Source organism: Neovison vison, chromosome 11 (assembly GCF_020171115.1).
Source record: "Neovison vison isolate M4711 chromosome 11, ASM_NN_V1, whole genome shotgun sequence".
Lineage (NCBI taxonomy): Eukaryota > Metazoa > Chordata > Mammalia > Carnivora > Mustelidae > Neogale > Neogale vison.
The window spans coordinates 122762438-122788904 of NC_058101.1; the positions used below are offsets into that span (position 1 = coordinate 122762438).

The window sequence follows — 26467 nt, forward strand, 5'->3', positions numbered from 1 at the left end:
TAATTTTGCAACAACACTGAGGTTGTTAGAAAAAGAAGATATTTGTGTTAATTCCTCCTCTGTCACTCACTAACTCTGTCTCTTTGGAAAAGTAACTGGACACCTCTGAACTTTGTTTTCCTCAATTATAAAACAGGAAGAACTGTCTATTTCTTTCCTACTCCAGAAGACTTTGCTGTAGACCGCATGAATAATTGAATATGTCTGTGGTCTGGGGAAACAGCAAAATACTATACAAATATTAGATTTTATTATTATTATTATTTAAAGATTTTATTTATTTATTTGACAGACAGAGATCACAAGCAGGCAGAGAGGCAGGCAGAGAGAGAGGGGGAAGCAGGCTCCCCGCTGAGTAGAGAGCCAGATGTGGGGCTGGATCCCAAGACCCTGGGATCATGACCTGAGCTGAAGGCAGTGGCTCAACCGACTGAGCCACCCAGGCGCCCCAGGTTTTATTATTATTATTTGTGTTAACTTCATAAGGATCATTTCATTGGAATTTTTTTCCTGCTGCTTCTCTGGATGTTTTGTAGGAGACAAATAGCCTTACGAAATGAAGCCTTATAAAGTTCATAATCATGGAGTTGTTTGTAATACCAAGGATCTGCTACCATCTCCACGATGAACTGAGACCTTCCAGCCACCAAATTATTAACAGTGTGAACTATTTTATGAGCTTACCTTTGCTCTGGTTTATTTTCATTGCACATGGAGATCACTGTCTTTTCTTTTGGACATAGGACTCTGTGTTCTGTATTCATTTGTCTGTTGCCTTGCTTGCTGCTGATTTGCAGTATTAACTTCACAAAAGTGAGAGATGAGCCTATTAGCAAACATTTGGCGAGTCTGGAAGAGGAAGGTATGGATTTGGGAGGTGAATCACTGTGCAGGTTCACAAGGTTGAACAGGCTTTGGGGAGTCACTGGGGATTTGGTAATATTTACCAGAGCTTCTGACGCATCATCTCCTTCCTCTTCACTCATGAAAGATGCAGACGCCTTCAGGGAGGAGGTCCAACTGGAGCTTGACAGCATTCTGGGAACACAAGGAAGGACCTGTAGTCAAAATGTGCAAATCTGAAGGAGGTCTTTGTGCACAGAAGCTGTCCTGCCTGTAAACGTCCCGGTCACCAGATTAGTGCCAATTTATTTTCCAGTGAAGACACCCGTGGTTTGGGGGGTGGGGTGGAGTTAGCAGGAGGGAACAAAAAGGAAAAGGCACACTTAGCACCCACCAAATGAGCCTCAATGAGTGTCCACGCAGTGAGTGTCTGCGGAGGTGGTGCTGATGCCCTCAGAATGTAACTTGGCGCACACGTGCTTTGGTGAATATTTGTGGAACAGATGATGAATATTCTGCTTTTGTGATACCTTTAAAAATGTGACTTTTCTTTTCTTTTTTTTTTTTGGAGAGGAGGGAACAGAATGAATCCTGTGACTGAGCGATAGCTTTTTTTTTGAGAGATGAACATATTTGTAGTGGGAAATGAACGAGTTTGAGTGTATTTCACTCTCCATTACCCTCCCACCCTCAGTGCCCCCCCCCCCGCAGTGGCTATTGACCACACGTTTTAGTACATTTTGGGCTCTTGGCATGTTCAGGATTTAAGGCCTCTCTGAGAACCAGAGGGGCTACATTTACTCTCCCTTTTCCCACTGTTTGGGAGATTGCTGTTCAAGCTCATAAAAGTCATTTCCATTTTCAAAAAGCAGAGTTGGTGAAACACTTTGGAAACTTTCCCTGCACCCCCCACCCCCCACCCCGCCCAACTCCATCTTCTTGTTCGAGAAATGCAAATCTAAAGCCGATCCTATTTTATGTTAAAAAGTGAAAAACATTTCAATGTATTCTTGTCTTGTATGACTGGCTGAGAGCCTCTAAATCCCCACCATTTACCAAATTAAACTAATTGAAAGTGCTTCCAAAAGCCACATCTGTAGGCTGACGTTTGTCCCTGCCTTTCACTTTCGGCTCGGGAAACTGTTCTCCATTCCATTGATCCCTGAATAGTCATGCCTGTCAGGAAGCCACATCAGCCATTATCATTCTAATTTTACTGCCTTTCTTGGTCCCTAATCTAATTTGCAATGATGCTTAAGCATTTCGCAAGGCCATAGCACTTTCTTCAGAATTTCAACAAGAGCATTAAACCCCCAATTTACATTAATGAAGTGCACATTTAATTAGGGGAGAGGGTAAATGGAGGGCTCTTCAGGAGCAGTTTGTGTGATATGATAAGCACTCGAGAAGGGAAGGAGATAGATCTGATAAAAGACTTGCCATATATCAGGCGGCTGGATTTCTTTCCCTCACCTCCTATCTGTTTCCCAGCCTCATCTTCCTTCTGCTCATTTCCACCCTTCCATCAGCTAACTCTACCTCTCTAAAATTTGCTTCAGAGCCACGACAATAAAATTATGAAGGCAGACCTGTCAACAGGGGAGGACCAGGCAAAGAACTATTTAAGAGGATCATGTGGTTTTCAGTTCCCCTGCTGCCCCCCAAAGGGGAGATTAACTTGTTCTTTTAAATAATGAGAAACATAGGAAACCATCTCCAGTCTCCTGTTTAATGAATGCATTAAGCACACAGGCTGAGCAGCGCAGTGGTACCACACAAAATTGGCTTGCTGTTGTGGAAGGAGTGGGCAAGGGGGAGGGCAGGGATGAATTTCTGGTCGTAGATCCCATGCAATGAATTCATTACCACATATTACCCAATGTGCAGTGATGTCACACAGTTGAGTCTCTGCCATAGGCTCTGCTGGACCAACCTTCTGATATGGGGAGGTTGAGTCTGTGCATGTCTATGTCCACATGTGTATGGATCTTTAGACAGAAATTTTTTCCTTCTTTTCGTTTAGCCTTTGGAATATGAATTTTAGATAAGCATGATTTTCTCTTGTTGTGGGACCACATATTTTCTTGTTAATCCATAGTTATTAGGTGCAAAGATGGGGATAAGACATATATATGAGTTTTATTTTTGGAATCTTGATGTTTTTCCTTCAAGTTCTCCTTCTCTTTTATGTACTAACAATGATGAGGATTAGAGCCCTCTCAGAAATACAGTGATGTGAATACAACAAGTGCAACTTAATAATGGAATGTTGTTTTATGCTTAACATCTTTGCAAAGATTGATATTTTGGAGCTCAAAATAAAAGCATTTGTTCACGACAGGATTTTGTTTGCTTTTCTCACAAGCATTTTATTGCATGGGAAAATATGTATTTTACTAACTTACCAACACTAGTTAGACAGTAATGTCAAATACAATCCTTCTCTTTCTATTACCTTACTAAGGTACTTGATGACAGGTCACCCATCTTTGGGGGCAAGCACCATTTTCAAGCACAGACAAGCATAAGCATTTTTCTAAGGGTCATACTTGTAATTAAGCAGGAAATCACCTCCCTTTCAAAAACATAGCTGTAGTCATTGCTACCATTTCTGTGCCTTCACTATGACTTTGAATGGCAGGAAAGAAGGCCCTGAAAAATAATCCCCTAGTTGTATTTTTGGACCTGAGCAAAATAAATAAAAAAAAAAAATAAATAAGCAAGCAAGCCACCTGGACAGGGGTAAACAATGAGGAAGAGAGGAAGAGGCAATTAATATGAAGGCATTGGATAGTGAATGAGAATTTGAAAAAAAAATGAAATTTGGATAAAAAGATTAAGGGGTGAGATAAGAATAACACTTTTACAACTTAATATGTAGGCTTTTAGTGGACCCTTCTTGGTTAGCTGCATAACTTGGGTCAATGTACTTCATATGTGTAATATCTGACTTTCTCATTTGCAAAATGACAATAACAGTAGTACTTCATAAAGTGGTTCTGAGGATTAAATGAGATACTGCACATTAAGCACTGGTGTCTAATAAGCACTCAATAAATGATGTTAAAGAGAGAATATAGAAAGCACTCAATAAATGCTACTAGAGAAGAAAGGAAAGATAGTTAAATTAACTGATGGAAATCTATGGAGGGTTGAGAAAGTTATGCAAGGGAATACATACTGAAAAGAAGGGATGATGAGGGCAAAGGAAGAATAAACTGTTTTGGATAACCAGGATTTTAGGTGTGGAAACTTGTGTTTTTTCAATGGATCTGTCCAAAAGAGGAAGAGGAGACTGCTGAAGACCATATCAGAGAGGGAGAAAATAAAATAGGTTGATGACACATTCAAGGATTCATTCGCACTATAGGCTGACTATAGGAATTTATCTTTTCTGATAGCCGTCTCAACACAGGTTTTTGTTTTGTTTTAAATGAACTGGGGAAGTTTTGCCTATGTCTGAAATTGGAAATGTCTTTGTTTTCTGGGTGAAACAAAATTGCATCTCTCTGAAAATGACAGCACCCACTCCTTTCTCCTTCTCATCTTCTGCCCCTTCCTCCTCTACCAGGGATAGAATATCAGTGACATTCTTTTCCTTAGTATCCACCTTTCTTCCCAGAGACAACCACTGTCTCTGGTGTTTTGGACTCTTCCAGAGGTAGTTTGTGCATATACATGAGACTCAGTTTTAAATTTTGCTCTTCTTTAATCTCTTTGATACTGCCCAAGCCTGGAAGGAATCATTTTAAAGGTCAAACATTAGATTCTTTTTTTTTCTAGTTATAGAAATAATACCTGATCAATTATTAAGAAGCTTAGAAGAATGCAGAACTGTATAAAGTCTGCCTGACTTTTTAGAGTATTTATAGTTCAGAAACTGACTGAAAATAGTCTTTATGAGGAAGATACAGAGAGCTGATTTACTTGCTCTGGACTGCTACAGGTGTTGTGGATATCTGGAAGTCACCTCCACTCAGGCCCTCAGTTCTTGCTATCAAACTCACCTCTTGGGGTAGAAAACAGTGCAAGAGGAGGTAGGCTAAGAATTGGCCTGTGTCATCTTTGTACTGGGAATAGAACTTGCTGGGGCACCACTGGTCTGGGAGCTCCCTGGAGCCAGGGCTGACTCCGTCCCTTGCCTGGGAAGTGCCTCAGAAACTTGATCCACAATTACAACATTCATTCCTCATCTGAAAGGTGAAAGGGCTGCTGTATCCTGGTGGGGACTAACTCCTAATGAAACGGGTGATGGTTTTGTATTTGTGTATTTGCACAGCAGATGGACTGTGACTCTTTTTTGAGAAAAAGAAACTTGGTGCAGAAGCTGAAGGATGTGCAGCCAAGACTTGCTCTGAGTACTGTGGACTGTTCATAGAGTGGGCTGAACCTGGCCCTCATGTGGTCCACTCTGCCTCTACCAATGGGCACCAACAGGGATTGCTGTAACCTGGACTTGGAAGCTCACTCAACCTATAGCACATGTGGAAAAATATGTGAACAAAGGGAAAAAAAAATGTCTTCTAGTCATGATTTCTAACAATGCACTCAAGGCCCGTCAGAGTAAGTGAGATTGATTTTTCATGTAATTATGCAATTTTCTCAAGCCTTCTTTAACCCAGTTTAATTAGGGAAGGGTAGACTGCAAATAGAATACAGTGCTAAGCAATTTTCTCTATAAAGTTTAGCTAAGAATATTGAAGGCATATTTGACTTTTCTCTAAATATACTACCTGATTGGTTGTGAGAATTAGGAACTTGAGCTCTTCAGTGAAGAACTTAAACTGGTTCTTTTGTGGATATCAGCCTGTGTACAAAACAGACACAAGGAGGGACTGTGTGCTCTTTTAGAGCATCTTTTTAAACATGCTATACATGCTATACTTAGGAAGAAAACCCATGTCACCTAGCTATCTTAAAACTCTCAGAGATTGGCCAGTTTTTAGTTTTTTTGAGAAAAAAATCACTGCAAAAGCCGCTGTAGCAACTTTGCAGTGTTCCCTGTAACCTGAGGTTGGTGGCGTTTTCCATACTCTGTAGGTGAAGTATTAGGGGCTCACTGAGAGATTCAGCAGTTGTCTGAAACTCCCAAGAAGCTGAAAATAGAGCCCTAGATAGCAGCCAAGTTTCCTGCCCTGAAAGTGAAGAGAGAGACCTAAAAAATAGGATTAGATTTAAAAGAGCATATATACTTTCCAGGGGCTTATCTGAACCGCGTCTCCTCTCTGACCCTCTTTGAGTTTACCCATCATAAGTAATAGCGTGACCTCTTCTTCAAGTCATTCAAAAATGCATTTGTTCTCCATAATAGAGAGAGAAGCTCCAGCCAAATTATATTCTAATGTATCATAGCCTTGAACCCAGGGACCATTTTGCATTGCTGACTAGGTGGCTGCTGAATATATTACTAGTCCTCCAGTGTTTGTGTCAGTTTTGTAAAGAGGCAGATTTCCCAGCTTGTCTCCAATATTGCTATTGTTAGGGCTTTTTTAGGGGGTGGGCAAAAATAAAAAGGAGAAAAATCTGAGTAAAATCTGAGTAAAAACATTTTTGAGTAAAATCTGCTTTTGTGGCTAGGTAAATATAGCAGCCCCATAAAATCTTATTCCTATGTGAATAGATACAGTCATGTTGAAAATGAGGGTGACTCTGACAAAATTGTCATGTTCCTAGCTGGGGCAGGTGTAGTCAGGTAGAGAAGGGCCAGAGAAACTCAAGGAAGTAAGTATTCTAAAGAAATGATTCCAAATTTCCAAGGCTCCTGCTGGCCTGAAAGATTTGTCAGTTATTCACCTAGTGACTTGGACATAAAGAGAAGAGTTCATAATACCTGATACTGCAGGTCCCCTTTTATGTGGAGAAAATACTGAAACACAGTCTTCCATTTTAATTTAAAAGTCTGGACTTAGATTCGTGGAACAGGCAATCCAAGGAAAGCATAAAATGACTTACTGATGAGAAATATCATCTTCCACCAGAACAGGCTGGAGCCAGTCAGTAAGTGAAGCCAGTGCATAAAGTAATAAATGCGGCATTGTAGTTACCCATGCTTTGCTAACTCACCTATAACCATAGCATCTGAATCCTTTGCCAGTGAATCTATGTTAGCCAGAACCCTGACACTGCATTACTCATACAGTGCATTAAACAGTCCCGTAATGGCTACACAGAGGGTGTTACTTCCCAAGTACTCTCTTAGTGCCACAGAGGAATAAAATGGGGGAAGGGAGGATGGAGCCCAGTGTGCTATCAGACACAATCTCATGCCAACGTGGCATTACCATCGTTTGGGATCCATGAATCCCTCAGACTCAGGTCTTGGAGCAGTTTTCATGCATGAGAAGGGAAGTTGGCAGGGTCAGAGACAATGTTTTCCTTTGCCTGGAGGCCCCAGTGGTTGGATTGGGTATTTACACTGCCTGAGTTTGCCAGATTATCACTCAGTCTTCCCTTCTAGCCCACTTTGTGTGTGTAGGCTCTGCCTGTGTGAAACTAAGAGGAAAAATTGCTTTCCCCTGGTCCCCTGTCATTACTTCTGCCAACTTCTCCCTGCACAAGTGAATTTGGCCACTTGGAACCTAGTGTATTCATGGCAAGGTGAAAGTCAGTGAGATAGGGGAAACTATACTGTCCAATAATCTTGGAAGCATCCACTTGCCATCTTTCCCTGGCAAGCAACAGTTTATCACAGACCAATTGGGAAGGATGCATATTATGTCTTCATGAGGGGTGATAGATGGGCTAGAAGGAGTAACTGGATGGAGAACAAGAACAGGTATAACTGTTTCTTTTCTTTTTGTTTCTTACTTGCCAAGCTTAAGATTCATGTTGCAAAGAGAGTATGGTGAAGAAATCTGCCACCTGGGGCATTGCAGATCTTCATTCGAATCTCTCTTCTACCATAAACTAGCTACCCAACCATTCTGAGTTTCTTCCTAGGGAACATTGGAGGGTTGAACTTGATGCTGTCTTGAAAGTTTCTTCCAGGTCAGATGTTGGATAGTCCATCTGCATCTTTCTGTCTCAAGGCTTCCCTATACCCACACCCAGCAGGACCTGTTCATTTGATTACTCCACTTGTTCAGATGACAAAAAGGTGTTAAATCCTTTCTCTTCAGCTCTAGCTTCTTGAAAGTGGCCCACAATCCTTCCCTTAATTTTCTTAAGGCTTTTGGAGGTGTTGGCTTTTCACAATGGCCACCCTGGCTCCGCGATGCTCCTAAATATGCTCCCTGCCAAGCCAATGGCTTTTTCTTATCCTTTCTCAACTTCCTCTGACCCTGGTGTGTTTGACAAGGTTGACTACATGCTCCTTCAAGAAATTCCTTTCATGTTTTGTTACCTCTGGTATACTCAAGATAGACTCCTTTCCATCTTCTCCTATTACTTTGCCTCAGACTCCTTTAAATCTTCTCCTTTCTCATCCTGCCACTGTTTCTAATCTTGGAAGTTTTCTCTGTTTTTTTTTCCCCCATGTTCTTTGTAATAGTAACACCTCCCTCGGAATCTTCAGTTCCTACCTTCCTAGAGGTGACTCTCACATCTAGAGCGATGTCCAGAATCTTCTCCTGGGCTCTAGAGTCATCCATTCAGCCATTGCTTCTTGGCCTTTTGGCTAAGATCAAGTGTAGAATCATCCATTCAGACATGACCTGAGTTTTTCCATTTGGATATTTGACTAAACAACTCCAGTATTCATTTTCTTGCTTCTGAAATCAGTTGCTGAAAATGACATTTGAATCCTAAAAAAAGTGCCAGCTTCTCTTAATCCCCTGACAAGAATACTTGGCCTTTCATTGTTTCCTCTCTGTTATCAGGATATCTAAAAAGTTACTAAATCCTGCTGATTCCCTAAGCAAATTGACAATCATATGTCCCTTTCTTTTCTATTTATACACCCCACCCCTCGGTTCCTTTTCATTTAGTAAGTAAAATTAACTGATTCCTGGGTGGAAGGGACTGCATGATATGCTGTGAGAAAGGCAACATGTGAAAGAAATGGCATTTTTTGAGGAGAACACAGGCAGCAACCTCTTTGACCTCCACCACAGCAACTTCTTCCTAGATACATCACCAAAGGCAAGGGAAGCAAGGGCAAAAATGAACTATTGGGACTTCATCATGATCAAAAGCTTTTGCACAGCAAAGGAAACAGTCAACGAAACCAAAAGACACCTGACAGAATGGGAGAAGATATTCACAAATGACATATCAGATAGAGGGCTAGTATCAAAATCTGTAAAGAACTTATCAAACTCAACATGCAAAGAACAAATAATCCAATCAAGAAATGGACAGAAGACATGAATAGACATTTCTGCAAAAAAGACATCCAAGTAGCCAACAGATACATGAAAAAGTGATCAACATCACTTGGCATCAGGAAAATACAAATCAAAACCTCAGTGACATGCCATCTCACACCAATCAGAATTTCTAAAATTAACAAGTCAGGGAATGACAGATGCTGGCAGGGATGTGGAGAAAGGGGAACCCTCTTACACTGTTGGTGGGAATGCAAGCTGGTACAACCACTCTGGAAAACAGCATGGAGGTTCTTCAAAAAGTTGAAAATAGAGCTACCCTACAACCCAGCAATCGCACTACTGAGTATTTACCCTAAAGGTACAAATGTAGTGATCTGAAGGGGCACATGCACCCGAATGCTTATAGCAGCAATGTCCACAATAGCCAACTATGGAAAGAACCTAGATGTCCATCAACAGATGAATGGATAAAGAAGAGGTGGTATATTTATATATATACAATGGAATACTATTCAGCCATCAAAAGAAATGAAATCTTGCCATTTGCAGTGACGTGGATAGATCTAATTAACATTTTAGAATGATCTGATCACCTCTTTTTTTTAAGAGTGAATTTTTTTTTAAGATTTTATTCATTTATTTGACACACAGAGAAAGATTACAAGTAGGCAGAGAGAGAGGGGGAAGCAGGCTGCCTGGTAAGCAGAGAGGCAGATGTGGGACTTGATCCCAGGACCCTGAGATCATGACCTGAGCTGAACTAAGGCAGAGGCTTAACACTGAGCCACCCAGGCACCCAATATGATCACCTCTTAACTCAGAAATCACCAATGTTAGATAGCGGGGGACCACTCTTTTTAATATTTTCTCCTCCACTGGGGAAGTGATTTCAGCCCAAAGATCCAAGCACCTTACAATTTTGACATTCAAGAAACCCTTTAAAGTCTTGTGCTCTAAATTTTCTCATTTCAGCATTGTTTGCCTTCCTTTTTTCTTTTTCAGATGCTTATGTTTACAATTTCTCAGAGTTTCAGTCAAAAGGGTGCATTTCCTCAGCTGGAAGAATCAAACCTTGAAAGTATTGCCTTCCTTTAACCCTACATTTAAAAATATAGATTAAAAAAACAAGAGTATAAGGCCTTATTCATCTCTAAATATGCAAGCAAGGCAACTGATATTTTAAATAGAAAATTGTCCACCATGAAGAAAGCCACAAATAATGGCAAGATTGAAACTTGTAATCAGATGCTTCTAACGATTTGTGAATATGTCAATAGATTCCTGAGTCATCAGATATTTGACATTATGTAGAGTTAGCTTGAGTCTAGGTCACTCATCCCCTGGAAATATTTGGGTGGAATGGACCTGAAATGTGTCTTGTGAGGTCCTTGTGCTAATATCTATAAGTACACTGGGTGGGAAAGAGATGTGTTTACATGCAAAGAAATATCCTGCACTTGGAGTCATTTGTTAATAAACTGGTTGAAGGATCTAAAAAGTTTTAAAATGCTCAGCAACATTTTAGTCAAAGAAATTTCTTTCCCTGATGGGAAGCATGGCAGGAAGAACAAATAGAACAAATGAATGAGAAATGGGAAGTCAGAAAATAGCAGAAAGATTTAGCCCCTGTAACTTTCTTTATACATTTTTATTTATATTTTAATTCATTTAAAACTATTTACTGAAACATCTAGCTTATTTAATAAACTAGTTTATTTAATAAATAAATAGCTTATTTAAAAAACTAGTTTTTCACACAATTAAAAGCCTAGAACAGGAGGATCTTGTGTCTTTGTCACCATCAATAAGACGAAAACTATCCCAAAGAGTGGGATTGGAACAGCAGAGCTAATGCCACACAGAGCTTGTAAATTAGAAATATCTCCTATTAAAACTATTTATTCTGTAAGAGATCTGGAAATAAATTTCAAATTCAGTTTTATCCCAAATGCTTGGTATAAGGCTTGTACATAGGGGTTGTTCAGTAACTATGTGAGGAATAAATAGATTATTAGAAATAAAAAAAATACTTATTGTGTGCCTGCAGGATGCCACAATATGTTTTAAGCTCTTAAGTTATATCAGTAGACAAAGCAAACAAACAAACACAATCTCTGTTCTTATTAGCTTTCTTTAAATTTATACCATTGTGTTAAGGGGAATGGGCACAGTTTGATTTTTCTGAGTGATACGTTTTAAAAATTGATTTTATTTTTTAGAACAGTTTTAGATTTGAAGCAAAACTGAAAACCTAGTTTAGAAAGTTCCCATGTACCTCATATTCAGGTTCTTCTTTTATTAATATCATATATCAGTGTAATACATTTGTTATGATTTATGGACCAATGTTAATACATTATGAACTAACACCAAGAGTTTTTTTTTTTTAAGAGTTCCTTAGTTATCTTTTTTTTTTTTTTTTAAGATTTTATTTACTTATTTGACAGAGAGAGAGGGCAAGCACAAGTGGTGGGTAGTGGCAGGCAGAAGGAATACCAGGCTCCCCAGCCAGCAAGGAGCCTGATGTGGGACTCTTATTGCAGGACCCTGGGGTTATGACCTGAGCTGATAGCAGATGCTTAACTGACTGAGCCACCTAGGCATCCCTAGATTTCCTTAGTTATCTAGTGTCCTTTTCCTGACCCAGGAATCCATCCAGGATACCACATTACATCTAATCATTATGTCTCTTAAGGTCCTTTTAGCTGTAGCAGTTTCTCAGATTTTTCTTGTTTTTGATGACACTGATAGTTTTGAGGAGTACAGATCAAATATTTCGTAGGATGCCCAATTATTGGAATTTGTCTGATGTTTTCCTCATGATGAGATGGGTTGTTGGTTATTGAGAGGGAGACCACAGAGGTAAAGTGCCATTTTTATCATATCATGTCAGGGGTACATACTATGAACATGATTTATGAGTGTTGATGTTGATCCTTGGTCACCTTGCTGATGTAGTGTTTGTCAGTTTTCTCCACTGAAAAGCTACTCTTTCTGCCCCCTTCTATACTGTATGCTTTGGAAAGAAGCCACTATGTGCAGCCAACATAAGGCCTGAGACTCATGACCCCCTCTTTCCTGTAGGGTGGAGTATCTACAGAAATGATACATAAATCTACGTAAATGATTTTGAATTCTGCAGTGAATTGAATGAATGAATTTTGAATTATGCAGTGTTGTCTCCCATTTATTAATTATTTAAATTGTTATGTATATCACTATGGACTACTCATGGATATTGATTTTATACTTTGTGCTTTAATTCTATACTAGTTTTTTAATTATGCTGTTCAATTTTTTTCTAGTTCTGGGAACACTTTTAGTTGCTTCTATACTCCTTTTCTTGCCAGAGAAATTATAACAATTTTAATATTGACTCACCGTATCTTGATGCACTCTTGATGGCACTAACACTTTAAAAACATATTTAATTTAATATTAAATATATTTAATTTAAAAAAATATTCAATTTAATAAGAGGAAAAGTTATGTATGTTTGTTATCTATTGCTGTGAAACAAAGCCAAAACTTAGTGGCTTAAAATAACATGACTTATTCTTCCTTATATTTCTGTGGGTTGAGTGGACTTAAGCAGATAGTTCATCTGGTCAGGTGGTATGCCATGAGGGTCGCTCATATATCTAGTATGCTCCTTTGACATATCTCCATCGTTGTCTCTCTGTGTGTGTGTGTGTGTGTGTGTGTGTGTGTGTGTAAGTGTTAGCACTTTGTTACTTTCTGACATAAGATGTTCCAAGATCATCGTATGTTTCCTGTTCCAGTACTAGAATTGGTCATCTCTGTAAGGAGTCCTAGTTCCTTCCATTGGAGAATGGTATTAGAAACCAAGATATGGGGTGCCTGGTGGCTCTGTGGTGGGTTAAGTGTCTGCCTTTGGCTCAGGTCATGATTCTAGGATCCTGGGATCTAGCCCCATGTTGGGCTCCCTGCTCAGCAGAGAGTCTAATTCTCCCTCTCCTTCTGCCCCTCCCATCCTGCTTGTGCTCTCTTTGTCTCTCAAATAAATAAATAAAATCTTAAAAAAAAAAGAAACTAAGATCTGGGACCTAAGTATGCTTGTTGCTACAGGGATATAATTTCTTTTACGCTTCTTCAACTGACAGAAAAACCAAGTTGATTTAAAACATTGCTTGACTTTATCACTTAGAATAATCTCCTCTAGTCTCATTTGTATTGATGCAAAAGTTAGGTATTCATCCTTTCTGATGGCTGAGTAATATGCCATTGTATATATGGACCACATCTTCTTTATCCATTCATCTGTTGAAGGGCATCTGGGCTGTTTCCACAGTTTGGCTGTTGTGGACATGCTATGAACATTGGGGCACATATGGAGGACATTAGGAGAAGGAAGGGGAAATGAAGAGGGGTAAGTCAGAGGGGGAGACAAGCCATTAGAGACTATGGATTCCGAGAAACAAACCAAGGGTTTTAGTGGGGAGGGGTTTAGGGAGATGGGTTAGCCCAGTGATTGGTATTGAGGAGGACACATATTGCATGGAGAATTATATGCAAACAATGAATCGTGAAACACTACATCAAAAACTAATGAAGTACTGTATAGTGACTAGCATAACATAACAAAAAAAGTGAATATTTCAGGCATTTCAGTGAGTTTAATAGTGTCCCCTCAAAACTTGTTCATCCACTGGAAACCTCAGAATGTAACCTTATTTGGAAATAGGGCCTTTTCATATGTAATTAAGATAAAGATCAAGATGACTAGATTAGGGTGGGCCCTAAATCCAAATAGAGTGTAGAGACAGAAAAGGACACACAGAGTCACAGGGAAGACCACGTGCAGAGATTCGGGTTATGCTGCTACAAGCCAAGGCTATTGTGGACATTGTTGCTATGAACATTCGGGTTATGCTGCTACAAGCCAAGGAAGAGACGAGGAAAGGTTCTTCCCTAAAGTCTTTGGAGTGAACATAGCCCTATGAAAACCTTGATTTTGGACATCGGAAGTACAGAACTGTGAGAGAAATCAATTTGTTTTTTTTTTTAAGCTACTAAGTTTGTGGTATTTTATCATGACTACCCTAGCAATGAATACAGGCAAAGATAGTACCTCTGTGTCTTCATTCAAGCTTGCATGCAGTAGAGAACTCCATGCTGGGAGGATAAAGAGGAGGAGGAAGAGGCAACTCATTGGAAGCAAGGATGCAGTAGACTTCCAGAATAGCAAGGGCTGCTTGGTACTGTCCCTTTTCCCTGAACAGTTTGGGTTTCCAAGGTTTCCCAGGTGAAGTGAATAATGAGAAATTTTGTCCTGATGCTCTCTCTCTGTGCCTTTATACAGACACTCTAATAGGTTCTGACGCTGGGTTTTGAGGGGTAGGAGAGTACCATGGATTGAGTGTCTAATGTGAGTTAGGCTCTTCGCATGGGCTAACTCTGTTCATCCAAACAGGAACCTTATAAAGCAGGCACAATTATTACCATGTTTTACAGATGAGAAAATAGAGTTGGAGATAGCTCTGGCCCAGAGCTGTACTTAGTTATGTTGTGATGTAGTTTTACGAAGCAGTTTTACCTTTAATTCTTGAGATGCTTGTCTACTATACCACCTCGAGTTTCAACACTTTTTTGTTTGTTTTAGCATGACCATCATCACTACATCTGATTTATTTTATTATGTTCAGTTAGCCAACATATAGTCATCATTAGTTTTTGATATAGTGTTTAATGATTCATTATTGTGTATCACACCCAGTGCTCATCACCACATGTGCCCTCCTTAATACCCATCACCCGGTTACCCTATCCCCTCCCCCTTCTGTAACCTTTAGTTTGTTTCCCAGAGTCCAGAGTCTCTCATGGCCAATCTCCCTCTCTGATTTCTTCCCATTCAGTTTTCCCTCCCTTTCCCTGTGGTCCTCTACACTATTCCTTATGTGCCACATATTCTCTGCTTGACTTATTTCACTTAGCATAATTCCTTCTAGTTCTGTCCATATCAATGCAATTGGTAGATATTCATCCTTTCTGATGGCTGAGTAATATTTCATTGTGTATATGAACCACATCTTCTTTATCCATTCATCTATGAAGGGCATCTCAGCTCTTTCCCACAGACAAGTTATTGTGGACATTGTTGCTATGAACATTTGGGTGGATGTGCCCCTTCTTTTCACTACATCTGTATCTTTGGGGTAAATACCTAGTAGTGCAACTGCTGGTTCATAAGGTAATCTATTTTTAACATCTTGAGGAACCTCCTTACTGTTTTCCAGAGTGGCTGTACCAGCTTACATTCATATCAACAGTGGAAGAGTGTATCCCTTTCTCCACAACCTGGCCAACATTTATTGTTTCCTGTCTTGTTAATTTTTGCCATTCTAACTGGTGTAAGGTGGTATCTCATTGTGATTTTGATTTGAATCTCCCTGATGGCTAATGATGTTGAACATTATTTCATGTATTTGTTAGCCATTTGTATGTCTTCTTTGGAAAAGTGTCTGTGCATGTTTTCTGCCCATTTCTTAACTGAATTATTGGGCAAACATTTTTTTTTTTTTAAAGGTAAAATTTCCCCTAATGTGGGGCTGAACTCACAACCCCAAGATGAAGATTCTCATGCTCTACTGACTGATCCAGGTGCTCCCTAAGCACTTTAAACCTACCATCTAGAGGTGATAAAACTTTATTTAAAAAAAAATGTTATTTTGGGGCACCTTGGTGGTTCAGTTGGCTGTGTCTGCCTTAGGCTAGGGTCATGATCTCGGGGTCCTGGGATTGAACCCCAAGTTGGGCACCCTGCTCAGTGAGGAGTTTGCTTCTCCCTCTCCTTTTTTTAAAAAAATTATATTTAATTTAATTTTTTTCAGCATTCCAAAATTCATTTTTTATGCACCATCCCCAGTGCTCCATGCAATACATGCCCTCCCTAATACCCAGCACCAGGCTCACTCAACCCCCCCACACTCGTTCCCTCCAAAACCCTCAGTTTGTTTCTCAGAGTTCCCAGTCTCTCATGGTTTTCTCCCCCTCCAATTTCCCCCAACTCACTTCTCCTCTCCATCTCCCAATATCTTCTGTGTTATTCCTTATACTCCACAAGTAAGTGAAACCATATGATAATTGACTCTCTCTGCTTGACTTGTTTCACTCAGCATAATCTCCTTCTCTTTCTGCCCCTTCCCCTGCTTGTGCTCTCTCTCTCAAATAAATAAAATCCTTTAAAATAAAAAATATTTTATGTGATTAAATCATACATTTTGATTTGTGATCCACTCTTAAAATTTTTTTCATTTGGAAGTCTCATGAGTGTTTGATGCATCTTTTTTCCCTCCTTTTTTTATTACCTTTTGCCATCCTTTGGTTTGGATCTTTATTGCTTTTTAAGGGACAATCTCAAAAATGCCTTCACTGACCTTCCCAGTTATTTCTTGCCAGCATCCTTTCCTGCTCAGACAAACATACACAAAAACCATAAACCTGAGAAAGACTATTCCTGATCAATCTCATCTGCTTTGTCAGCCCTGTCTTTCCTTTACTTCTATGTGTGTGCCTCCACCATACTGCACTATTTTCTGCTAATAGGATGTGCCACGTGCCCTTTCTTGTCAGAAACTTTGTTTATGCAGTCTCTTTCACTCAGAGTATGTCCTTTCCTCCATGTCCACTTGTCAAAATGATTTAAGTTACGGTTCAGAAGCTATCTTGTCCTTGAAGTCTCCCTTCAAGGGAGAATCATCTCCTTCTTTCATCTCTTTCTTTCCTCTGCCCTGAGGTATTTTACCTAGAGGATATGTTATATGTCCTAGTTGAAAAGTTCCTTGAGGGCTGTCTTCATCACCATGTATCTCTTGAGCATCACATTAGTGTCTTTTTAATGTTTGCTAAATACATGAGATAGATAGATAAGGGGGGCATTGATGATGTATACAAAATTTACTTAATGCTAAAACTCCACAAACAACAACGGTACTGTAAATCTGGGCGTCACTGGATTTTCAAACAGTGGGATAATTAAACCATCCAAAGAAAATGCAAATACTACTCAGTTAAATTGCCTTGTATTCATTTCTGTCTTTGCATTGAAAAGAATCTGACTTGATTCTTGAGTTGTCATTAAAATGGTTTGGATGTTATGACAATAATACATAGGGAAAGTGGGAAAATAAAAACATTCATAATGGTATGGATGAAATTTAGATTTATAATGACTAAAAATGTTGCACTAAAAGACATTGAAGGCACATTATGTCACTTTAATTTGGCTTTTGAGAAAGATTGGGAGGTGGCTGAGGAATTAAATAATAGAACAAAAACCAGAATATAACCACAATAGACTCATGTCCTTCCAGAGGAAAGCTTGTACTCAGCATGGAGCTGCATCAGATCTCAATTCAGAGAAGCTTAGGACTCCTGTAGTGTTTCCCTCTTCAAAGCCTTGTGCAAACATGAACGAAGTTAATCTAATTAACTTATTAGCTTTTTAAGCTAGTGGTACCAATTAGTCACCTCATCAGACTCTGGCTCGGGTCTCATTGCACAGCGCTTAGCTATAAAGGGGCTTTCATCAAAACCCCCAGGAGTGCAACACATGGCATTTGCGTGTGTTTTCCAGAGAATGGCAAAAAGAGCCATGTGCAAGGCAATTATAGGGAACCCTCTCTGGGAAAACCTTAATCACAAGGATCATTCTCATCACCTCTTTTTAGAAAGTACATCACATATTAGGTTTCATTCCTAGAAGTATGAACCCTTCCCTTAACCTGAGTCCAGAGAGTGATTATAAATCTTAGACTTAAATTTCTGGATGCTCATTGGGGTAGAGAGCCCCGTCGGCAACAGGGAATCTTAGAAGGTCTGGCAGTTTGGGTGGTATTTTTTTTTTTTTTTTTTTAAAGAGGGAGAAAAGGGGATTCAAGCAGAGTGCAATGAGAATAGTGATCCCAAAATACAGCCCTCAAGGAAGACTTCCAGAGAGACAATGGCAAAGGAATAAATAAAAAGAAAGTTATAAATTCATCTATTTGCTCTTCCCTGACCCTTGCTTTTACTCCTCTTCACTGCAACTACCCTGGGAAAGGCACAATACTTTCCCCTGTCACAATATTGAGAAAAATTGAAATGGGGAAGAAAGACCACCAGATGCTTTATTGTCTTAGACGTTTCCACATAATTAGCTGGGGATAAAGGGCCTCTGCATGGTTTCATTGCATTGAATGAACTTGGATATTGCTACACAGTAGTGTGTTTTATGATTCATGCTCTGTTATCCTGTGGCTTTTTGAAAACTGCCAGCTACTTTATCACTGCCGGCCAAGCCTGGGCCCACCACTTAAAATGCAGCAATGCAAAGTTAACTGTGCATGACAGATGTCCATGAAATTGTTTAACACACACATACACGCTCACACAGAGCACAAAGCTGGCTCTGGCCCTCTTATGAGTCTTGCTGGCTCAATGTCCTTATTAAACATAAATAAAAAGTAATATAGGGCTAGGAAAGAAATAAAAATTCATGAAATGACAAAAAGGAGAACATATTTTGGACTTTGGTTACATTGGATGCATTTAAAGTTTCAAAAGGACCTTGAAAAAGTTAGAAATAATGAAGTCACAAGAGAAACAAAGGATTGGGGTGTCAGGGATTAGGTTAAGAAATTGGATATTTGAGGTTATCTTGTTTTCTCTCAGAACTGGTATCACCAAGGTATTACTGTCTCCTCCCACCATCCTCCAGTCCTGGGTGCCATGGAAAGCATTTTCTCAGGATGGCCTTCATCTGTTTTATCCCTTGGTATCCAGTATCCTAACCGTCCCATCCTGTGAGTCTCTGTATCTTACGTTTCGTTTCGATCTTACTGCACATTCCTCTCTTCATTCTTATACCAGGTCCTTTCACTTGCAAAAGGAATGTGCTTTTATAGAAGGAAAGTGCTTTTCCTAGGAAGTTACTCTCCATTTCACTTTTCATGGAATGGTTTTTATACTGTGAAATATATTGAATTGTAACATTTGATGTGCCTGTTTCCCTCAAGATTCGAAGCTCTTCCATGCAGGGGCTGTGACGCACTCATCTCTGTCTGTCAGAGTTCAGCATAGCAGCTGAGATACAGTAAGTAGATGCTTAACCAACGTCTAGTGGACAGTGAAGTTGAATGGGAGCCAAGTTTATAATTTACTCTCAGGGGAGATGGGTAAGATGTAAGCCTTTAGCAGTTCCTTGAGTGAGGCTTTCTTCACTTTGATTTTGTATATGTTACTTTTTGGCAGTGATATGTCCTATTTCTCAGAAAACCCTGATGAAATACATTTTGGGAGTGGAAGTCACTCAGAGGGGTTAAGGGGTTCAAAAGGATAGGAGGCTAGTAAGGATTGAGGTAGGTCAGGGTAGAGAAAAGACCTATCTCTAAACAATCCTGTCCCAGGGCATTCTGTGAAGGGATACCCCATTTTTTACAGTGGCATGCCATGCTCATATGTTTTACCATTTCTCTGAAATTTTGAGTCACCCTTACTTCACCCTGCAGTGTGCCTTAGTCAGCTTAAGCTGCTCTAGCAAAAGAAAACTGATTGGGTGGCTTAAACAACAGAAGTGTATTTCCTAAAGTTCTGGAGTCTTCTACTACTTCAAGATCAAGATGTCAGCAAGGTAGGTTTCATCTGAGGCGTCTTTTCTTGGCTTTTAGGTGGTTACCATCTTGCTGTGTGCTCACATGACCTCTTCTTTGTGTGTATGGAGAGCTAGAGCTCATTTTCTGAGTTCTCTTCTTTTAAAGACACTAATCTTATTGGAGGAGGGCCCTACCTTTATGACCTTATTTAACCTTAATTATTTCCTTAGAGGTCCCAGTTTCAACTAATAGCCACATTGAGGGTTAGGGCTTCCACATATGAATTTGAGAAGGACACAAATATTTAGTTCATAACAGGGCGAAGCCCTTAAGTTGTGACTAAAGTTTTTGGCTAATTAAATAAAGCTCCAAGTAGAATATCATGTCTCAGCCAAGAGTTTGGGGTATAGAAACTTTCTTTAGTAGTTCTAAAATACCAAGGAGGTTGCATATAGCTCAGCTTGGCTGTCTTGGCATTAACCTCCTTGTATCTTCTCTTCTCCCTCATTCCTGGGGCAGGTTTCTCCTGCCATCCTCTATTCCCTACAGAGAAGCAAAGCTGGCTTGCTTCTAGGCACCTGTGCTTCAGGTCTTTAGGTTTTCCAACTTACACTTCATTCTGTTGATCACAGTTTACCCATCCTTCGTTTCATTAATTTGGGAACATCTATTCCATACTCGTGATTATTGGTGGAAATGAATGTTAAAAACTTTGTTTTAATGCACTCTGAGGGTTACAAGTTTGCATTTTTGTTATTTATTTATTTAGTTTATCTATCTATCTATCTATTTTACTTATGATAATGGCTTATAGCTTTCTGGAGAGAAGGGACTCCAAGGATGGAAATGTTAAGCACCAGAATAGGCCTCTGCATGAGTTTGATAGAGATGTGGAGATGAAAAGGAGAATTGCCGCAGCAGGCAGCCTTTTCCTGTTTCCACACATAGGGCTCTGCTCTTCTCTAAAACTCTTTGGCATTCACAACTGACAAACAACAACCAGAAAATGCCCTCAGAGAAAATGGCAAGGGGACCTACTCATGGTGCTGGAATAGAAAATGGGAAACTCTAAGTATAGATATTGTACACTGCAAAGAAGCTACATTCAGAATCTTTAGATTTTTTGAAATAAAAGTGAAGAACACATTGTAGAAATAAAATGAGAAACTTCAGTGGAATTTCCACTGTGAGGATTTTGAGTTTTCGTTCTCCATTTTCTGTCCTTCTTTTCCCTTAACTTATGACACTAAGGAGAAAGGCAACTTCCCTTGAGCTGGCTGGCTGCCAGTAGTTGGGCCCAATTCAATCTGTGGGCATTGGGTGATGGGATGGGTAACTGCAGCTTCCTCCTGAAATCTGGGTTTCAGGAAAGCTTTGCAATGGAGTTTAGTCTTTTGTGCTCTGGCAGGCTAATCCATGATTTACAAAGAGCTTCTTTTTTTTTTTTTTTTAAAGATTTTATTTATTTACTTAACAGATAGAAATCACAAGCAGGCAGAGAGGCAGGCAGAGAGAGAGAGAGAGAGGAGGAAACAGGCTCCCTGCCGAGCAGAGAGCCCGACTCGGGACTCGATCCCAGGACCCTGAGATCATGACCTGAGCTGAAGGCAGTGGCTTAACCCACTGAGCCACCCAGGCGCCCCTACAAAGAGCTTCTTGATAAATCAGGATATTCCTGTATTCAGGGACCACAACTCAGAGAGATGGGAGCTCACAGACACTTTCCTCCCAAACCCAAGTGGTTAATGTGTATGTTTTTGTTGACATTTCCCTCTGTTTATATATTGTTCTTTATGAGAGGTTAATATCTCAAAAAAGTGAATATGCACCATATGGTGTTGCCATTTTAATCTGGAGTAGTTTAACTTACTTTGTAAAGCACTTTTTGGTGTGTTTTTAAGATTGTGCACCAAAGGATTGTTACTATATATGTGTGACTAGAAATAACTGAAGAAAAAAGAAAAAAACCCTAAACTCTTTTTTAACTTTTACATACATCAATTTAATATATTCCTTATCATTATTAAAGGAATAAAACTCTATGTCTCCTTTTAAAACTGTTTACCCCTCTGGAGAAGCATAATGTATCTCACTGGGGTGCCAGTTAAATCATGGGGAAAGTAAAGAAAATGTGTGAGGGTCCCAGATCTGGGTGTGCTCATGTCTCTGTTGTGACTGTGTGGCAGTTGTGTGGGGATGTGACTGTGTATTGCATCTGTGAATTGTGAGTGTGTGTGGACTGTATTTTCTGCATGTGTGGACTGTGTGTGTTTGTGTGGAGATGGTGAGTATGTGTGGGCTGGGTGTGAGTGTTGGGATTGTATGTGTCTGAGTGTATGTGTGTATGTGTGTATGTGTGTGTGTGTGTGTGTGTGTGTGTGTGTGTGGACTGTGGGTGGCCTGCCCAACATTTTGGTGGATGTTTCATTCCCACCCCTTTTACTACGACCCTGGTCAGACCACTTTTATGCCCGTGACAGCTTCATGAAGCACAAAACATGGAGCAATACATGGCATGAAATTGGCAACAAAGCCGAGCAAAAGGAGGAACAATTCTCTGGCAGGATGTGTTCACAATATGGCTGATTGGATCTGGAAGCAGATGCCAGCAGCGGGTATTGTCCTGGTGACTGAAAAGACATGACCCCTGAGAAACCAAAGACAAGGAGGCTCTCCTCCCGAACCAAGGGGGAGGGGAGAAGAGGTGAAACCAATGAATAAATCAGGCAATGAAAACCAGGGAGAAAAGAAAATGCTAACGAGGACTTTTTATGGGGAAAAGGGGCAGTTCAGTATGCAATCGCTCCCGCTCCCCAGCTAGCCGAACACTTTCTCAGACAATGGCTTTTTAACAGATGGGAGACCCAGTGAAAGAAGCCAAGTTTTGCGCAGTGGAGAATCCCTGTTTGTTTAGTCTGCTGCTGGGCAGGTGTCTGGAGAAAGGCGATCCCGCAGGTTAAGTGCCTGGGTGCCAGTTTAATACAGAGCAGCCAGGATGTCAGACGCGACTGGTTTTATTGGGGAGGATTGCACTTCTTAGAATGGTTTGTGAAATTCCGAAGAAAGGAAGTGGACTGGAAGTTGCCTCCTGAAGTGCCAGCCCTCCCTCTCTGCCCCTTTCCCCTTGCCTGCTCCCTCACCTCTCTGTCACCAGCCTGGGGCCAAAAACCTTGTTGAAGAGCTGTCCATCAAGTAAAGGATGGGGAGGGATGGGAACACGACACAGTCCGCGTTCTCAAACCAAACATTGTATTTCCAAACACTTTTAAGCACATAAAGGCAATTAAGTGGGTTTAAAAGTGGGATCTAATCTTATCTTCATCAAATGGATTCTCTGAAATTGGACTGTGCTAGATAATCTTTGCATTATCCTACAGATTCTAAAACTATTTAGACTTGATCACTGCATCCGAAATTCTTGTCTTGGCTTCCGAGAGTGTCCAGCTCTGTGGACTGGCTTGCGGACTTGGAGAAGGATAAGTTGAAGCTGTCGTTGGGAATCTGCAGATCTACTCTTCCAGTTCATTGGCCTTTTCTTCCGGAGATTCTCAGGAGGTTGAAGGTGCTTTTTCAGAGATGAGATAGCTCTTGCAGAAGAAAAGCGTGTGTGTGGGCCTTTTGCCTATAAAGAGGAAAGGTTCAGAAGATTCTTACTCCTTATAGAAAGTATGTGTAATAGATGCCAAAAGGACTATCCACATGAGGAACCTGGGGCTTGGTTTCCAGCCTTAATTATACCATGAGGAGGACATGTTAAAGGGTGAAGGAAGGATCTGGTTTGGGTGGGTGGCAGAGATTTTATTCCCTTTTATTTATGACACGTGAGTTGTATAAAATGCTAACACAATGCCTACCCCTCTCTTTACCCTTTACTACCAGCTTATTCTCAAAAATCAGTAGTTTTTTTGGCGATTTCAACCACTTTATTCATAGTGTAAGGCATTATCATGTGGGCTAGTATTTGCCTCCCTCTGAGACATGATTCACCAGGGTTGCAATCTTATAACTCAAAAGCAGCTCTGGGTACAGGCATCCACAGGACAGAGCTTGGCTGTTCATGAGACAACACTTTGAAAAGATTTGAGAGAATGGTCATTAGAAATTGTGAAAGGCAGTAAACTTCTCCTTACATGTTAATAATAGAGTTTAATACTTTATTTCTGTGCAATCTCATGAAATTCATTTTATTTTAAAAGAATTTTTAAAGGGATTATCTTTTTTTGCATAAAGTTATCAATGTGCTGTTAATAGCTTTGAAATATGTTGAATTTTTTCACATGAAAATTAAGTATCTCGTTACTATCATCAAAAACATTTAGTGAGCAGCTCCTATGTTCAAAGAGCTGGTTTGAAGAGTCATAGGACAGAGCCCTATCCTAGGGAACTCTGATACTCTTGTCTCATTCTTCCATGTCTTTCTTTGCAGTGGTTTAGATTATCACCAAAGAGCATGTCTATGATGGGGGTGGGTGGATGTTGAAGTACCAATAGGGAGGGGAATAATAATGGGACATTTTGTTGCACTGCCTTCCCTATTAACAATGAGGATGACAAAATTACAACTGTCACTTACTGGAAACATACAATATCAAAGCACTGTGCTAGGTGCTTTAATTGATTATTAAATTCTCCCAGCTACTCTATGTGGTTTCTCTTTTTATTATTCCCATTTTATACATGGAGTCCGAGCTTAGAAACTCTAGTCTTTTAAGAAGTGGCACAGCTTGGATTTAATCACAGTCCTGTCTCACTTCAAAGGCATATACCTAACCATTTTGTCTTGTTGCTTAGTTCTGCTTGGCAGCAAATAAGAATTTATTTATTTGTTTAAAACTTATTATTTTATATAAAATAAAGGTTTTGATTAAGAACTGGGTCTTAGCAGGGTCCTGTGGTGAAATACAAATGTAGTGAAATACAAAGTGAGCAAATCTTTATGTATCTTGTCAAATGCATGAGCCCGGGATGATGAGAGACAAAAAACATCAATAACTTTATATTCCACTTCCAGTTATCTATGTCCATTTAAGTTTTACAAAATCATTTCAGAATGCTGACAATGTGTGCTTTTACTGTCTCCTTCATCAATAAAACAATGACATTGAAGTCTATTTTAGTTTTTGATTTTTCTTTTAAAAACTCTTCATTAAGATTTAGAGTAAGGGTTATTAATGGTTGAAATGATTATTGAAATGCCAAAACCAAACTAAGGCTGAAAACTCCAAGTAGGCCCTGTCAGCAAGCGCCCACCTGACTCTGCATTCATAAAGGGGTTTTTAGTAAAGATGAGAGGTTTGAGGTAGTGTATATCATTTCTATTAAGCTCATCAAGCAGTGGCCTCTCCATTGTTCCTGCATCTCATCTGACACTCAAATTCCGTGTAAAAATGATTCAACTTGAATGAAATGAAAAAGTTATTTTATATTTACAGAAAAAAAACCAGAAATGGAGTCTTCTACCATTTTTGTTATGTGTTTGTCTGGGCTGTGATTGTATAGTTCTTAACTAGTATGAAGAAGAGAGAACCCAGAAAGGAAACTGGGTTCTTGTCTAAATGTCAGTTGAGAGAAGAATGCTCAGGCCAAGTCTCTGTGTTTACCAACCACAATTTGGAAATAAATGATTTTAAGGTCCCATTTAATTAAAATGCAGTTTGAGAAAAAAAAAAAACTTGACCTTTACAACCTTGATTCCATTCCGTTACACAGCAGGGATTTATACATATGCTTCTATTGGTGTTTTGTAAGTATGTATTAAATATTTGTTGAAAGAATGAATAAATGCACATCTTTTCTTCGATTAGTCTAGACTGTGTTCTACTTGAAAACATAGACCAGCTTATTCTCCTTTTTGTTCTCAGCCATCTGCTGCAAACTCTATACTCCATACATTTTTGTTGAATGAATACATTTATTATCCCCATTTTACAGACAAGGAAACCAAGACAGGGAAAAGTTAAATAAGCAAATGGTGGAGAGTCAGATCATGATGATGTCCCTTTGTGTCTGGGTCAGTTATGTGACTGCTTTGCTCAGTAGAATATGTAGGAGACAATATCACAATTGCTGAGCCTTGGATTTAAAAGACTGATTGCTTTCACTTCCTGTCTTTTTAAGGTACCTAGGCCATGTAAAAAGTCTCACTAAGCTCCTGGGTGGCTCATTTGGTTAAACAACTGCCTTTAGCTTAGGTCATGATCCTGGATTCCTGGCATTGAGGCCTGCATTGGGCTCCCCTGCTCAGCAGGGAGTCTACTTCTCCCTCTGTCTGCACCCCCTGCCCACCGTGTGCTTTCTTTCTCTTTCTCTCTTCCATGCTCTCTCTCTTGAATAAATAAATAAAATCTTAAAAAAAAAAAAAGTCTGGCTAGCTTGAGACAGTCATTTTGGAGAGGTCTTACAAGGGGGCCCCAACTGTGACCAGCCTTCTGGTCATCACCTCTAGGACGCCAGACATGCAAGTAGAGTTATCCACTCTAACCCCTTTGCCAGCTGAGTATCACCAAGTGCCCTCAGTCAGTGCCATATGGAATGGAAGAAACTTCCATCTGAGTCCTGAATTCCTGACCCATGAAATTGTGAGATACTTAAAAACAGTTTAACAATGATGACAATGATGGCACCACCACCAAGGATGTTATTTAAGTCACTAACATTTTGGTAGTTTGTTATATATGGCAGTAGATAAATGGGATGGAAGTCTGTAATTGAATGCAAAGGTATGGAAATCCACAAAGGAAGTATATAATTGAATAAAAGTTATGA

The 26467-nt window shown here is 39.8% G+C and overlaps 1 pseudogene; it reads left to right on the top strand.

The window, feature by feature from the left end:
* Positions 1 to 8438: 8438 nt before the first annotated feature.
* On the top strand, positions 8439 to 8575 carry LOC122890582 (annotated as a pseudogene).
* Positions 8576 to 26467: the final 17892 nt, after the last annotated feature.